We start from the raw sequence: 12,254 nt of genomic DNA, 5'->3' as shown, positions 1-12,254 counted from the left end.
TTTTGTGGATAGAACAAATTCTTCTCTCGCATGAGTGGGGGGTTTTTTACAAAATTTGTTAGAATTTTTTTTCAGGGTTTTCCCTTCAATTAAATTTTGGGTGAAAAAAAAGTAGAAATTTTGTAGGTTCCGGTTTTTTTTTTCGTGCTGAGTTGCATGAAAAGGGGGGAAAAACCCGCCCTGAAATGTTTTTAATGGGTTGAACGTCAAATAAATTTTTGGAAAATTTCAAGCAAATCGCAATTTCATCAAAGAACTTTTAAAAGAAAAAAAACTTTTTAAAAGGCTTTTTTCACAAATCAAATCGACAAGCAGCCCATGTAGCTTTTTTTTTCCCAAAGCAAGCTTTTAGTTTAAAATTTATTTTAATGGCCCAGAAATTTTTCGCTGTGTATAATAAATCTACGGGGGAATTTGCGTTTCGTTAAGAGTGGCGTGTGATAAAAATTTTTGTCGTTTAGTTTTATTTAAAAAAAAATAGTTCCAAATTTTATGGACTTTGAAATATTTGGCTAGTGATTCCTGCGTGTTTGTACGGGGGGTATAAAAACGATAAACAGCTTGTGTTACGGTCTCGAAGGTTAGTTCCCTTTGAAAGTCTACGAAAAAGATGTTTCTGGAAAAAACCCAATTTTAATTTTGCCTTCTTTTTCCAAATTTCCCCTTTGTCCCTTTTACGAATTTTGTAAAAATTTGATTTTTGCCTTAAACAAACGTGAAAAAAAGTTTTGGGGGGTTTGAAGATGAAAATCTGAAAGGTGTTTGTGGGGTTTGTCTTTTGCCCGCAGCAAGCTGCAAGGGGTTTTTTTGGAAAAATTTTAAAGTTTTTTTTACTTTTCCCAAAAATTTTAAAAGTGTAATGTAGTTCCCTAAAAATGAGTATGTTTATTAACCTCTTGCAACTTGGGGGGAAATTTAAATTTCTTTTAATCTCTTACTTTTTTCAAATTTAATTTTTACTTTTAAAATTTGAATGTGGGGAAATTGTTTGTGTTTTTTTTTTTTATCTTTTGGGAAATGCGTTTAATTTTGGTTAAAAACCCTTTAAAATTTTATTTTTTGGGAAATGGGGGGCTTTTTTAATACACATGCCCTAACCTTAAATGGGTGGAATTTTTTTTCCCCCTGTTGACAATTGTTATTTGCAGTTTAAAGTGTTTTTAAAAACCCGTTTTTTTTTAAATTTTAATATTTGGTCGCCCCAAGAAAAATTTTCCAACATTTTTTGTGCTTTGTTACCGCAGGGATCCAAACCAGCCTCCCTTTTTTCCCGCGCGTCTTGTCGGACCCTTCCCTGTTGCTTTCAAACCCTATTGTAATTAAAAGAAACCATAATTTAAATAGCATGGACCTGAGCAAAACCGCGCAGATGCGTTTGTGGTCGGGGACTTAGAATGGGGGCAGCTCATTTATTTTTTCCCGGGGATCTTTCAAATCAATCGCCGTCCATTTTTTTTTAGGGGGTTTTAAAAGTTGCACCGAACAAATGTAGGTCATATGGCCTTTCCAGTTTTGGTTGGGGGAAAAAAGCCCCCGGGTTTGCCCCTCCGTGCATTTTTCCCTGGGTAGAAACCAACCGATTTCCCGTAAGCCTCTTGGTGAAATCCTCACGTGGGAATTCAAAGCCCAGGTGGGTTTTGGGAACCAACATCGGTGGGGGGCTTTTTTTTTTTGGTCAGCGAATTTAAACCCAAATGGGCCACGGAGGTCCCTCCCCTGCCCAAATATTGTTATATCCCCCGGCTATAAAAAATTTAAAAATTTTTACTGTTTTAAAGGGTCATTTTTTCAAAATTAATTTTTTCCCTGATGTCAGAAATTTTAAAAACATATTGATTGCTTGAAGGGCCAAAATCAAAATTTCAAAGTGGGGAATTGGGTTTTTTATTGCTAAAAGCTTTAAACATGTGTTTCCCAAATTCATTTGGTGAAATCATGCAGAAAAAAATAAAACAACCCCTTTGTGTAAAAAAATTTTTTATTAGGAAAATTTTTTGGTTTTTTTTTTTAGCCCAAAACTTGTATTCTTGGGTTTTTTTTTTTTCTTTAAAAAATTTGTAAAAAAACAGATGAAAAATACTAGAAAACTGGAATCCCTTGTAAAAAATTTAATTTTCCCTTCCCCCAAATTTTTATATTTTTTTAATTCGATATTAAAAACAAATCTTTAACTTTACCCCTTTTTTAAATGTCCCAATTTTTTGGGGATGGAAAGCTTTAATTTACTTTTTCCCAAAAATGGGTAATTTGCAAAGACTAAAAGGGGGAAAATTTTTTTAAAATGGGGGCAAAAAACCAGAATTTTTTTTGGGCTTTTCCGGGTTGTTTTTCCAAACCTAAAAAAGGTCGGTTCTCTTTTCGACCTCTTCTTGATTTTTATCTCCCTTTTTTTTCATTATCTTAAGATTTTTCGTGAACTTCTTTCCCTTCTTACAAAACTTCTTTTTTAATTTTTTTCCAAGGGAATGACCCAAAAATTTTAAAAATTTTTACACAAATTATCTAAAAGAAATTACCCCATGTCTTCGTTTTATTTTTTTATTTTTATAAAATTTTAAATTTACATTTTCTTTTTCTTTTGAAACTTCGTGCCCCCCCCCCCCAAAAAAAAAATTTTATGTTGTTTTTTTATTTTGGATTCATTTTTAAAATTTTGCTTTTTTTTGGTAATTTAATAATTTAAAAAAAAGTAAGAACCCGGGAAATTAAAATAAATGGAGTTTTTTAATTTAAAATAACTAAATCCCCTATGCAAGACCAGTTTGGGTGAATGGAAGTGGGGATTAAAAAAGGGAAACAATCGGGGTAATAAATAACGAAATTATACACTTGCCAGTCCCGGACATTTATGCTTTCGAAAACTTTCAGTTTTTTTTGGGGAAAGGGTTATAATTACAAAAAAGTTAAGAAAAAAAGTCATAAAGGCCAAATTTTTTCTAAAATTTAAATTGCTGAAAAGTTTATTTGGCCAAAACACGCCGATCGTACAAAATGCAGCTAATGTTTACTGTTCCTCAAATTTAAAAAAATTTTTCAAAAGGGTTTAAGAATTAAATTTATTTTTCTTGTAATTAACTGTTACTTTTTAGAAACTTTTTGATTTCTAATTTAATTTAGAAAAAAAACCCAACTAAAGGGTTTAGTTGGGATAAACAGTAGTTAAAACCTCCCTACATTTTAACTTGTGTCCATTAGGTTTGGTAAAATTGTTTTATAATTTTAATTAAACATTACAATGCCCCAAAAAAAAAGCATCAAACAGAGTAAAAGTGGGGAATTTTTAAAGTTTAGGGCCCAACGCCCAAAATTTTTTATTTAAAACTTAAATTCGGGGAAAATGTTGTTATTTACGTGCTAAGAGAGCAAAAAGTAAAACGGAGTTGTTGAACTCCCATTATCGCCGCTTTGTAAACCGGGAAAATTTCCCGCCGGAAGCTCCGCCAATGCTGGAACTGCCGCCGCTACCACGTATGCTGGTTTTGTAAGTGTTGTCGTTACAAATGGTCTTAAAGTTGCCAACTTGCAGGTTTTGCATTTGTTCTTAAATTTAAGTTGATTAAAATTTTTGTTTTAAGCCCGCGACATCAGAAATCAATGTTTGTTCCATCCATTCAAGTCGCAGCAAAGGGTGTTCCACGGGGATTCTGTAAGAAAGAAAACAGTACAAGTGTATGAACAATCTACAATACGAACAAAACGATCATACTTGATTGCAAACATCTAGAAAATCCCCAAAAAACCCTTTTTTTCTATGTTATTTACTTCCTTTTAAAATACGGTTTTTTTCAGGGAAGGGTTTTTGTTTTTATTTGCAACGCCGATGAGGGGGTTTTTTAGCCCGGGAAAATGTATTTTTTTAATATTTTTAAAAAAACAAAAGTTTTTTTTTTTTTTTTCCCGTTGCAGGGCTCTCTGTGTTTGGGGTGTTTCTTTAAAATTTTTAAAACTTTTTTTTGTTTATGCATATTTAAAAAAAGATTTCTGTTGGGTTAAAAATAAAATTTTTCAAACCCAAAAGCCCTTGAAGTACGAATTGAAAGGTTTTTGGAAAACCTGTTTTAAAGCCATTTTTCTATCTTGGACTCGGTTTTTGGGAATAATGCTAAAACCTGAGCTTTTCCTTTTGGGCCAAAAAACCTGGTTACCCTTGGGGTTTCCCAAGGGAAAGAAAATGTTAAATGGACTTAGCGGGTTTTTAAAAATTTTTAAGAGGCTTTTTTATTGTGTTTTTTTTTTAGAAATTATGCCCTTTTTTTTATATGCCTATATGTAAAAAATATGTTTTTGAAATTTTGATTTTTTGGGCAAAATTTAAATTTCAAAAAAATTTTAAACGTAAGGGGTAGTGCAAATAAAGGGTTGTTTAAACCCGTGTAAGTTTCAAATTTAGGAAAAATTTCTTGTTAGAGAAAACGATGTGTAAAATTTTTTGAAAGAAACAGCAATTTTTTTAATACAGTTGTTTTTTGAATAAATTTTTTTTAAACCACAAAAAAAAACTGAAATTTGGGTTTTGGTTTTGCCTTTTGGGCTTTTCATAGAGTTGTCTCTATAAATTTTCGAATCAAATTTTTCATTTTTTTTGGTTTCATGTTTTACACTTTTGGGGGCAAAAAAAACGACAGACAAAGACTTACTTGGAAGTTCTCGGAAGTTTTGGGTTTGACGGCTTTTTTCCAAATTGACGTCTGTTGATGTCCCCAAAATTGCGAGCACTTTCTTGGCGCGGGGGAAGGGACCCGTGGGGGACCTAATTATTTTAAAACAGTTCCTTTTCGACCGGGAAAAAAATGTATATGTCCATTTTATAAGAAAATTTAAATTATTATGTACTTTTTTTAAAACTTTGCAAAAATTTAACGGATTTACTTTTTTTCGTGGTGCTTCAGGCAAAAAGCGTATGCAGTTAGGGCCAACAGAGCCGGTTCCCTTTTTGGTTTTAAAAAAGCAAACAAAGCCCTTTATTTTTACGGGAAATTTTTTTGTCTTTTGCTTTAATTTTTTTTCTTTTATCCTTTAACCCCTGCAGTGGCTTTTAAAATTTCGGGGTTTTTTTACAATCAAAAGGGAAGCATTTTTTTTCAGAACTGTTAACCTTTTTGGACTGATTTAAAATATGAAAAAAAAAACATGGGGTTTTCACTTTTTTTGTGGACGATTTCTGAAATTTAAGAATGCAAATTTAAAAATGTTTTAAAAAAATTTGTTATTTTGTAATTTCTTTCAAGAGATTTAGGGTTTTTTCCCCGGGTTTCCCATGAAGTTACGTTTTTCGGGGGTTTTGATGTGACAGGAACATGTTTGGCTCCATACCCTTCTGCTGGAAACTGGTTAATTTTTTCTGGTGAATGTTTTTTTGGCAGGTGGCGCTCGTGCCGTGAAATTCCCGTATTCCCCTAAAGGAAAGTAGACCTCTGCAACAAAAAAGATTAAAAAAAAACGAATTAGATTTTTTTTAAAAAAAGTTTTCCTTTTTTTTTTTTTAGAAATAGGGGTAGTTTTCCGGGAATTTTCATTTGGGTTTATACTTTTAAAAAAAATTTTTTTATTTGCCGTGTATTGCAAGGGTTAAAAAAGACCCCAGAAAAAAAAACACTGAAATTTTTTTAGAGAGATTTTTCTTTGATTTGTTTTTTTGTAAACCCTTTCTTTTTGAATGAAAACCATCTCTGTGAAAATTTTTGTTGAAATTTTTTTCTTTTTGAATTTATGAATTTTAAAGTGGGAAAAAAAAAAATTTTTTAAAACAATCTTTTTTTAAGTTTTAAAAAAATTGGGAAAAAATAACACAGCTTAAACAAGACAAAGAATTCTTATTTCCCAAAAAGAATTTTTTTTCAATTTTTTAAAATAACGATTGGTTAACTTTTTTTTTTTAAAAATTTTATACCCAAAAAATTTTTGTATTTTAACTAGATTTTAAAGGGCTAATTTTTTTCGCAAAACCCCCCCCCCCCCCCCCCCCCCCCCCCCCCCCAATGGCACCAAAAATTTAAAAAAACACGTTTGGGGAAACATCTCGGCCCGTTTTGCAAAAGTTTTCACCCGTCTTTTAATTCATCTTAAGTATGGACTTTTAAAACCCCTTTTATTTTTATTGGTATCTTAGTATCTTTTTTGGATCACTTGGAATAAAAGGGCATTCTTTTGTATGGCGTTTCTACCTGTTTTTTTTTTTTTGGGGTAGATTTTTTAAAAAAAGTGCTAGCTAATTTTTTTAAAATTGGGTTTTTTAAAGGGTTTTTCGTTTAAACACCTACCCTAAAACTTTCTTTGTCTTTTGGGGGCTTTTGAAATTTTGGGCTCTGACCGTTTTTAAAATTTTTTTATTTTTTTTTTTCTTTTTTTAAAGAAAAAAACTTTGTGTTTTAAATTTTTTTTGAGAATATTCCATGGGTTCTTAAAACATGGCGTTTTAATGAAAATTTAACCCTTTTTTTGGGTTTTTCATCAAAAATTTTTTTTGAAAACTTTGATCTATAAACTTTTTTAAAGAAATTAGATTTTTTTAAAAATAAAAAAATTTGCCCCCCACCCCCTACGAAACCCCCCCCCCCGCACAACGAAAGTTTGAAAATAAATTGACATAAATTTGTTTAAACTTTCTTATTTTTAAAACAAAATAGAAAAAATACAAAATGAGGTTTTAAATTTTGCCCAAAAATTTTAAATTAAATGTTGTATTGGGTTTTAACTTGTGCTATTTAAAAACTTTTAAAAAAGGGCGAAATGAAAAATAAAATATAATTTAAATAGAAAATAGTATTTTTTAATAGGGTTTTAAATTTTCAAATGAATTTTTTTAAGTACAATATATGAAACATGCCAAAAATGTGTTTTTTTTTATAAAGTTTCCTTTTAAAGTCTGTAAACAAACCAAAAAAATGGTTTAAAAAAACGAGAAAACCCTTTTATTTCTGCTTGTTTTTCTTAAAAAAATGTTTTTAAAAATAATCGGCCCGCACGGACGTTCATGTAAGGGGTTTTGTTACAAAAAACCCTTTATTCCCAATTGCTTTTTAACTCAAAAGGGGGAAATTTTTAAAGGTTACGTTCAAACCCGTTAACTAAATAGTATTTTTTTTGTTTAATTTTAAAAAATAAAAGTAAAGCATTATTTTTCAATAATTTTATCATTTTTTGCAAAAACCTGCAAAAGTATAAAGGGAAAAGGGACTTTGGGAAAATGAAAATGTTTTTTAAGTATGCTTAAATTTTCCCTTTTAAAAGTAACCACGTGCTTGGATTGGGGGCGTTTCATGCCATGTTCCCTTTACAATGCTTTAAATACAAAGGGTGGAAACTTTTTCCATTACAAAACAGGGGTAAAAATTTTTTTTGTAATTTTTTTTTCTTCTTAAAAACTAATTTTCCCAAAACGCATGGGGCAAATTTTACAAGGTGCTCTTCAGACAAAATTTTTTTTTTTCCGAAAACCCCGTTACTAAAGGATTTTTACTTTCCCGGGGTTAGGGGCAGATGACACAATATTGTCTTGTGGGAAAAATTTTAAAAATTGGATGGAAAAAGTGACATTCAAAAAATGGTTCTTTAGCGTACTGCCCGGTTGTTTCAAGATGGCCACGAGGCTGAGTCCCCCTGAAACTTTCTTTCCCCCCGGCACTGGGAAAATTTTGATTTTAAATTTTTAAGTAAAATTTTTGAAAAAAACCCAAACCCCAAAGAAAATGTCCCGTACGATCTGGCGTAAACTTTACCCCCGGTTGAGGGAAATCTCCAATGGATTTCGAAATTTTTTTAATTCCCTTTAAAAAGCTTTTTTTAAACGGTTGGGAAAAATTTAAATGGACCCAATCAAAATTTTTACATTTTTAAAACCCCGTTTTAGCTTTTTCCCCTTTTTTCAAAACAAAAGACGTAGAAATTGTTAAGTGGACTGTTTATTATGTTTGGCTTATTGAAAATTTTTTTTTGTTTTAAAAATTTAAAATGGTATTTAAACAAAAAAACGTGTTTTTTTTTTTTTTTTTTTGTTGTTTGTTTTAAAAAGGGTTTCCCTTTTAAATTACGTGCGAAGTCCCGGGAAGAAACCCTCCTTTTCAAGCTTTTGTGTGATCTGTTTTGTTGGCATGTCTTTTGTTTGCCCCTGGTAAAGTCCCCCATACATGTTTTAGTTTTCCCCAAATTTGGGTTTTTAAAACAATGAAGGCCAGCTGGTTTTTATAGAAAAATATCGAAAATTTTGAGTTGTTTTCAATTTAGACCAATTTTTGAAAACAAAATTTGAATCTTTCCCAGGGCCCCCCCCAAACCCCCTTTTCCCACTATAATACTGAGCTTTTTGAGCCAAATTTTACAAAAAATTTCAAAACAGTTTAAATTTTGTATTCTTTAAAAATTTTTTTCAAAAGTTAAAGAAAAAAGTTAAAAAAAAAGTTTTTAATTTATTTTTTGGAAAATAAGGAGAGCTTTTTGAAAAAAAAAATTAAATTTTTAAAATTTTTTTCGGGAAAAATTTCTACGAAATTAAAACAGCAAAAATTTTTGGGCACGGTTTTTACCTGGAATTTTCTGGGCAAAAGGGGACGCGGTCTTTTCCCTTTCCGTGAAGATCGAAAAAAGGGGGAAGCGGAGGGTTGTCGGCCCCCTGGTAAAATTTTTTGGATCAATTTTCCCGCATGCAAAGTGAACAAAACTTTCTTTTTGCTGTAAAAAGAAAAATGTTTAAAAAAAATATTAAAAAAAGTTTCCTGATTTAATTATCAAATTTAAAAATAGATATCGAAAAAATAAAAAGTTAAAAGCCCTCAGGGTGCTGCTGACTTTTTAATTTTACCCGGGAACAGCTTGAATTTTTTTTTTTGGGGGGAACCCCTTTCCAAATTTTTTTTTTGGGGAAATTTGGGCTTTTAGAATCACCTCCTTAATGAACACCCCGTCATTATTCCTTTTTATTTTATAAATAGTAAAAATATTAACCCAATTTTTTTGATTTAAGTTAAAAGGTTGGTACATTTTGAAATTTAAACAATTGGCTTTCCGGTCGTGGCTCCAATCAAGGCTCCCTTGTGGTCGGTAGCGTTGCTGAGGTAGTTTTTAGGGGCCCGACCGGCTTTGCCGGAAAAAATTCGCCAAATTTTTTTAAAAGGGGCAACAGGGAAAAGGGAACCCGGAATTGTATAAAGAAAACGAAATCCCATTAATTTAGTATTTTTCAAATTACCGTTCATTTTACTTTACAGTTTATGAAAGCGGCGTGATTTCCAGGGCCTTTTTTTAAGATTCTGTAGGAAAATCGCTATTTTTTTTGAAATTCCTTTTTTGTGATAATTTTTCACGTATGGTGGGTTTTTTCCGGCCAAATTTTTAAAGTCCTTTTTATAATGGGAGAAAAATTTAAAAATTTTAAAACAAAAAACACATTTTTGCTTTTCCGGACACCCTTTTAAAAATTTTTAAACAAATGTTTTGTGACATTTTATTTTAAAGCTTTACTCCTTTTTTAAATAGGACATTTGCTGATAAAAATTTAAAAACAATGTAGCAAATTCTTTAATTTTTTTATTTACTATGGGGCCGCCCAAAAGGGAAAAAACCCAACATTGGGGTTTTTGGGACCAGCATGGACCCCCGACCAGCTTGCGCATCCGCGCAGTCTTTGGTTTAGGTCCTTTCTGTACGCTAAAGGGTTTCCTAATTTTCTTTTGGGTTTTAAAGGGGAAAAGCAGGATCCGAACCCGGCCCGCGCGGGTGGCAAAGGGTGGGCTGGATCCCTGTGGGGCGCAAAGCCATTTGTTTGGGGGTTTCATGGCGCGGCTATTTATTAAAATTGTCAAGAATTTTAACTTGTTTTTACAAGTAAATTGAACAGGGGAGAAAAATCCGTTTTGTTTGTATTGCATGTTTTCGGGGTAATCTTTTTTAAAGCATTTACCTGACACCGTTTTTTTAGTTGGTGCACCAAAAATGCTCTTTTGTTATTTTTTAAAATTACCAAAAAAGTTTTGATTTGTTCGAAACCAAAAAAAAGGTTGGGTTTTTTTTTAAAGATCTTTACCCTTTGGTTTGTATTTTGGCCCTTTTTGGGGGCAGTGGGATCCCTTTGGAAATTCAAATCCGAATAATGCTTTCCGATCGGATACTATATCAATTAAAATTTTATGTTATTTTTTTAAAGTACCCAGGAATTTTTTAAAAGTTTGTCCGTTTTTTTGTGCTTTTTAACCCTTTTTCTTTTCCCCATAGCTTGGGAAGGGGGCCGTACTTTAAATGTTTGCAATTTTTTTTTTCATGCATTTTCTGTTAAAAGCTTTTTTTTGGTTTTTGTTTTTTTTGCTGTTTTGACCCGAATTTTTTTAATGCAAAATTAAGACAACCGGTTTTTAAAAAAACGGAATGCAAATTTTAAATTTGGAAAAATTTTTCTTTTTTTTTTTTTAATGTATCGTCCCCGGCCTTTGTTCATTTTTTTTTTCAATTTAAAATTTTTTTTACTATTTTTTACAATGAGGTTTGTTTTAATTTGAAGGAAAAAAAATTTAAATTGGGTTTTCCCTTTCGTTTGGGTTTCTTGGGTTAAAAAGGTTGGGGCGTAAAAAGAATTTTTTTAAATTTTTTGACTGCCCCTTGGCTTGATTTTTAAATTATAAATTTTCCCTATCAAATAACCCCGTAGGGAATTTTTTCCTTTTTAAGCTTTTTTAAAATTTCCCTTTTCCCTTTCCTTTTTTCAAAAAGTTAAGGTTCATCTTCAAAAATTTGGGGTTTACCCCTTATAAATTTAAGGGGGTTCACCCAAATTTTTTGATGGAAAAACCGGAAAAGTGCAGCCTTTATCTTTGTCTTTAAATGCTCGCAGGGCCAAAAAGCATGGAAACAAAGCTTTCTTAAGAAATTGAGGAATTTTAAATTGGCCTTAAGTATTTTAAAATTTTGTTGTTTAATTTTTTAAGAAAGTTTTCAAATTGTGTTATTTTTTCTTGAAAATAGAATTTAAGGGCGCGTTTCGGGTTTTAAATTTCTTTTTTCGGCCAAACATTTCAAAGTTTCTATGTTTTTTAAAAATTAAAAAATTTAAAGAAAAAAACGGGAAAATTTAAAAATTTTGAATTTTAAAAGTAATTTGGGAAATTAAAAGTATATTCTGTTTTTAAAGGCAACCATTCCAATAAAATTGGCTAAACTAAAGAATACGTCCTGGAGGGGTTTTAAAAAAATCCCTCAACAAAAAATTTTTTTTTGATAAACAAGAACGTATTAAGTTTCTTTGGGGCGGCAAAGAAAAAGCTTTTTTTTCGTTTAAACGATTATTCAAAAAAGTTTAAATTTTTGAAATATTTTGGTTCCCTTTTTTTGCAAGGTGTGTTTTAAAAAGCGGTGCATAAATAATTTTGGAATTAATTTTTCTGTGCAGTTGTTTTTTTTCTTAAAAAAATGCGATGGCAAAATAATTTGGGAATTTTATTTGTCGGTTTTTGTTGTTTTTTTTTTCTTTAAAAAAACAAATGAAAAATTTTTTTTGAAAATTCATATGTTGGGGCAGTTGTTCTTTTTTTTTTTTAAAACCCTACGCAAAAGAAGGTCGCCACCGTAATTTATCATTTTTTGGAATGTTGCCAAAGCCAAGGCTGGCTCCTTGCGCAACCAAAGGGGGCCCCGAACCCAATCTTTACCCAAATTTCCAAAGGTTTCCTTTTTCTTAAAGTTAAGAGATTTTGGGTTTTCTTTAAAATTTTTTAAAAAAATATTTCATGCAGCAGGTTTTTTAAAAACAACGTGTCAATTCCAATTTTCCAAAAAAAGGTCCTTTCGGTGCCCTTCTTTTTTCAATCTTTCACAAAACGCATTTGCTTTCTTTTTAGTTTTCAAAACTTTATCTTTGAATTTTGTTTAAAAAAAGAAATTCCCAAAAAGGGGGGTTTGGGAGACTTTTCATTTTCTCCCCTAGTTGGAATCAAAATAGAAAAACAATTTTAGTGACACGGGTTTTTTTTTCAAACTTGTTGCCAAAAGGTAAGCAATCTTTTATCCAATGTGTCCCCCAGAAAGTGGCCGTGGTGTTTATCAATTTTGCAAAAGTAGCCCCCGACCCTCAAAATTGGGTACGTCCAACAAGTGTTGAACCCGGGGGCCTGGGAATTCCCCTTTTCCCGTTTTTAGGTTTTTTGCCCTTGTTATTTAACAACAAAACTTTTTTAATTTACCTTTAAATTTTGGTTATGTATTGCTATTGAAATTTCCCAAAGACTGTTTGCTTTTCTTTATGGAAAATGCTATTTAAGACCGGCCCTTTT

The sequence above is a fragment of the Mercenaria mercenaria genome, chromosome 14, assembly GCF_021730395.1.
Source record: "Mercenaria mercenaria strain notata chromosome 14, MADL_Memer_1, whole genome shotgun sequence".
Taxonomy (NCBI): Eukaryota; Metazoa; Mollusca; class Bivalvia; order Venerida; family Veneridae; genus Mercenaria; species Mercenaria mercenaria.
This window is presented reverse-complemented; position numbering follows the sequence as displayed.